General features: G+C 41.4%; 1 non-coding gene across 1 annotated transcript; it reads left to right on the forward strand.

The window, feature by feature from the left end:
• Positions 1-3533: 3533 nt before the first annotated feature.
• Positions 3534-3641, forward strand: LOC112804248 (small nucleolar RNA R71). Its single transcript, XR_003202864.1, has one exon. It is a non-coding gene; the product is annotated as a small nucleolar RNA R71 (small nucleolar RNA).
• Positions 3642-5232: the final 1591 nt, after the last annotated feature.

A 5232-nucleotide genomic window follows, 5' to 3' on the forward strand; every position in this document is an offset into this window, starting at 1 on the left:
CCATGTTGGAACTCAATTCTCCTAGGGAGGTGTTTAGTTGCTCCCAATAGTTTTGTGGAGGAAAGTGCATCCCTTGAGGCATCTCAGGGATTTGATGATGAGAGGGGTCTCTTGTTTGCTCCATCCTCTTCTTAGTGATGGGCTTGTCCTCATCAATGGGGATGTCTCCCTCTATGTCAACTCCAACTGAATAACAGAAGTGACAAATGAGATGAGGAAAGGCTAACCTTGCCAAGGTAGAGGACTTGTCCGCCACCTTATAAAGTTCTTGGGATATCACCTCATGAACTTCTATTTCTTCTCCAATCATGATGCTATGGATCATGATGGCCCGGTCTAGAGTAACTTCAGACCGGTTGCTAGTGGGAATGATTGAGCGTTGGATAAACTCCAACCATCCCCTAGCCACAGGCTTGAGGTCATGCCTTCTCAGTTGAACCGGCTTTCCTCTTGAATCTCTCTTCCATTGGGCGCCCTCTTCACAAATGACTGTGAGGACTTGGTCCAACCTTTGATCAAAGTTGACCCTTCTAGTGTAAGGGTGTTCATCTCCTTGCATCATGGGCAAGTTGAATGCCAACCTTACATTTTTCGGACTAAAATCCAAGTATTTCCCCCGAACCATAGTAAGCCAATTCTTTGGGTCCGGGTTCACACTTTGATCATGGTTCTTGGTGATCCATGCATTGGCATAGAACTCTTGAACCATTAAGATTCCGACTTGTTGAATGAGGTTGGTAAGAACTTCCCAACCTCTTCTTCGGATCTCATGTCGGATCTCCGGATATTCACTCTTTTTGAGTTTGAAAGGGACCTCGGGGATCACCTTCTTCAAGGCCACAACTTCATAGAAGTGGTCTTGATGCACCCTTGAGATGAATCTCTCCATCTCCCATGACTTGGAGGTGGAAGCTTTTGCCTTCCCTTTCCTCTTTCTAGAGGTTTCTTCGGCCTTGGATGCCATAAATGGTTATGGAAAAACAAAAAGCAATGCTTTTACCACACCAAACTTAAAAGGTTTGCTCGTCCTCGAGCAAAAGAAGAAAGAAGAGAGTAGAAGAAGAAGAAATAACGGAGATGGAGATGGATTTGTGGTTCGGCCAAAGGGGGAGAAGTAGTGTTTAGGTTGTGTGAAAATGAAGGAGTGAAGGGGGGTTTATATAGGGGTGGGGAGAGGGGTAGGGTTCGGCTATAGGAGGGTGGGTTTGGGAGGGAAAGTGGTTTGAATTTGAATGGTGAGGTAGGTGGGGTTTTATGAAGGATGGATGTGAGTGGTGAAGAGAAAGATGGGATTTGATAGGTGAAGGGTTTTTGGGGAAGAGGTGTTGAGGTGATTGGTGAATGGGTGAAGAAGAAGAGAGAGGGTGGTGGGGTAGGTGGGGATCCTGTGGGATCCACAGATCCTGAGGTGTCAAGGAAAAGTCATCCCTGCACCAAGTGGCGAGCAAAATTGCTCTTTGTGCCAATTCTGGCGTTAAACGCCGGGCTGGTGCCCATTTCTGGCGTTTAACGCCAGCTTCTTGCCCTTTCCTGGCGTTTAACGCCAGTCTGGTGCCTCTTTCTGGCGTTAAACGCCCAGAATGGTGCCAGACTGGGCGTTAAACGCCCATCTGCTAGCCTTACTGGCGTTTAAACGCCAACAAGATCTTCCTCCAGGGTGTGCTATTTTTCTTTCTGTTTTTCATTCTGTTTTTGCTTTTTCAATTGATTTTGTGACTTCTCATGATCATCAACCTACAGAAAATATAAAATAACAAAGGAAAATAGATAAAGTATAACATTGGGTTGCCTCCCAACAAGCGCTTCTTTAATGTCAGTAGCTTGACAGTGGGCTCTCATGGAGCCTCAGAGATGCTCAGAGCAATGATGGAACCTCCCAACACCAAACTTAGAGTTTGAATGTGGGGATTCAACACCAAACTTAGAAGTTGGTTGTGGCCTCCCAACACCAACTTAGAGTTTGACTGTGGGGGCTCTGTTTGACTCTGTTTTGAGAGAAGCTCTTCATGCTTCCTCTCCATGGTGACAGAGGGATATCCTTGAGCCTTAAACAAAAAGGATTCTTCATTCACTTAAATGATCAATTCTCCTCTGTCCACATCAATCACAGCCTTTGCTGTGGCTAGGAAGGGTCTGCCAAGGATGATGGATTCATCCATGCACTTCCCAGTCTCTAGGATTATGAAATCAGCAGGGATGTAATGGTCTTCAATCTTTACCAGAACATCCTCTACAAGTCCATAAGCTTGTTTTCTTGAATTGTCTGCCATCTCTAGTGAGATTTTTGCAGCTTGCACCTCAAAGATCCCTAGCCTCTCCATTACAAAGAGAGGCATGAGGTTTACACTTGACCCTAGGTCACACAAGGCCTTCTTGAAGGTCATGGTGCCTATGGCACAAGGTATTGAGAACTTCCCAGGATCTTGTCTCTTTTGAGGTAATCTTTGCCTAGACAAGTTATCCAGTTCTTTGGTGAGCAAAGGGGGTTCATCTTCCCAAGTCTCATTACCAAATAACTTGTCATTTAGCTTCATGATTGCTCCAAGGTATTTAACAACTTGCTCTTCAGTGACATACTCATCCTCTTCAGAGGAAGAATACTCATCAGAGCACATGAATGGCAGAAGTAAGTCCAATGGAATCTCTATGGTCTCAGTGGGAGCCTCAGATTCCCATGGTTCCTCATTAGGGAACTCATTGGAGGCCAGTGGACGTCCATAGAGGTCTTCCTCAGTGGCGTTCACTACTTCTCCCTCCTCTCCATTTTCGGCCATGTTGATGGCCTTGCACTCTCCTTTTGGATTTTCTTCTGTATTGCTTGGAAGAGTACTAGGAGGGAGTTCAGTAATTTTCTTGCTTAGCTGTCCCACCTGTGCCTCCAAATTTCTAATGGAGGATCTTGTTTCAGTCATGAAACTTTGAGTGGTTTTGATTAGATCAGAGACCATGATTGCTAAGTCAGAGTGGTTCTGCTTAGAACTCTCTGTCTGTTGCTGAGAAGATGATGGAAAAGGCTTGCCATTGCTAAACCTGTTTCTTCCACCATTATTATTGTTGAAACCTTGTTGAGGTCTCTGTTGATCCTTCCATGAGAGATTTGGATGATTTCTCCATGAAGGATTATAGGTGTTTCCATAGGGTTCTCCCATGTAATTCACCTCTTCCATTGAAGGGTTCTCAGGATCATAAGCTTCTTCTTCAGATGAAGCTTCCTTAGTACTGCTTGGTGCATTTTGCATTCCAGACAGACTCTGAGAAATCAAATTTACTTGCTGAGTCAATATCTTGTTCTGAGCCAATATGGCATTCAGAGTATCAATCTCAAGAACTCCTTTCTTCTGATTAGTCCCATTGTTCACAGGATTCCTTTCATAAGTGTACATGAATTGGTTATTTGCAACCATTTCAATTAGTTCTTGAGCTTCTGTAGGCGTCTTCTTCAGATGAAGAGATCCTCCAGCAGAGCTATCCAAAGACATCTTGGATAGTTCAGAGAGACCATCATAGAAAATACCTATGATGCTCCATTCAGAAAGCATATCAGAGGGACACTTTCTGATTAATTGTTTGTATCTTTCTCAAGCTTCATAGAGGGATTCTCCTTCCTTCTGTCTGAAGGTTTAGACTTTCACTCTAAGCTTACTCAATTTTTGAGGTGGAAAGAACTTTGCCAAGAAGGCATTCACTAGCTTTTCCCAGGAGTTCAGGCTTTCTTTAGGTTGTGAGTCCAACCATATTCTAGTTCTGTCTCTTACAGCAAAAGGGAATAGCATAAGTCTGTAGACCTCAGGGTCAACCCCATTAGTCTTGACAGTGTCACAGATTTGCAAGAACTCAGCTAAAAACTGATGAGGATCTTCCAATGGAAGTCCATGAAACTTGCAATTCTGTTGCATTAGAGAAACTAATTGAGGCTTAAGCTCAAAGTTGTTTGCTCCAATGGCAGGGATAGAGATGCTTCTCCCATAGAAGTCGGGAGTATGTGCAGTAAAGTCACCCAGCACCTTCCTTGCATTGTTGGCATTGTTGTTGTTTTCGACTGCCATGAGTTCTTCTTCTTTGAAGATTTCTGTTAGGTCCTCTACAAAGAGTTGTGCCTTAGCTTCTCTTAGTTTTCGCTTCAAGGTCCTTTCAGGTTCAGGGTCAGCCTCAACAAGAATGCTTTTGTCTTTGCTTCTGCTCATATGAAAGAGAAGAAAACAAGGAAATATGGAATCCTCTATGTCACAGTATAGAGATTCCTTGAGGTGTCAGAGGAAAAGAAAAATGGAAGGAAGAGGTAGAAAATTCGAACTTATCAAGAAAGATGGAGTTCGAATTATGCATTAAGGAATAGTGTTAGTCCATAAATAGAAGGATGTGAGGAGAGGGGAAGAAATTTTCGAAAATTAAGTAAAAGATTTTGAAAACATTTTGAAAAATACTAATTGATTTTCGAAAACCAATGGTGGAAAAGAAATCAAGTGATTTTTGAAAAAGATTTTGAAATTAGAAAGTAAAAAGATTTGATTGAAAACTATTTTGAAAAAGATGTGGTTAAGAAGATATGATTGGTTTTAAAAAATGTGATTGAGAAGATATGATTTGAAAAACATTTTAAAAAGATTTGATTTTAAAAATTAATAACTTGGCTAACAAGAAAAGATATGATTCAAACATTAAACCTTTCTCAATAGAAAAGGCAACATACTTGAAATGTTGAATCAAATCATTAATTGATAGCAAGTATCTTTGAAAATAGAAAGAAATTGATTTTGAAAACATGTGATTGAAAAGATATGATTTGAAAAAGATTTGATTTTGAAAAGATTTTGAAAACTTAAAAAAAATTTGATTTGAAAACAAAATCTTCCCTCTTGTGCCATCCTGGTGTTAAATGCCCAGAATGGTGCACATTCTGGCGTTTAACGCCCAAACTACTACCCTTTTGGGCGTTAAACGCCCAGCCAGGCACCCTGGCTGGCGTTTAAACGCCAGTTTGCCTTCCTTACTGGGCGTTTTGAACGCCCAGCTTTTTCTGTGTAATTCCTCTGCTGTATGTTCTGAATCTTCAATTCTCTGCATTATTGACTTGAAAAGACACAAATTAAAAATATTTTTGGATTTTTAATAATGAGGAATAATCAAAATGCAACTAAAATCAAATAACAATGCATGCAAGACACCAAACTTAGCAGTTTGTATACTACTGACACCAACAAAATGAAAATGCATATGAGAAACACAAACACT

The sequence above is a fragment of the Arachis hypogaea genome, chromosome 5 (genome assembly GCF_003086295.3).
Source record: "Arachis hypogaea cultivar Tifrunner chromosome 5, arahy.Tifrunner.gnm2.J5K5, whole genome shotgun sequence".
NCBI classification, from domain to species: domain Eukaryota; kingdom Viridiplantae; phylum Streptophyta; class Magnoliopsida; order Fabales; family Fabaceae; genus Arachis; species Arachis hypogaea.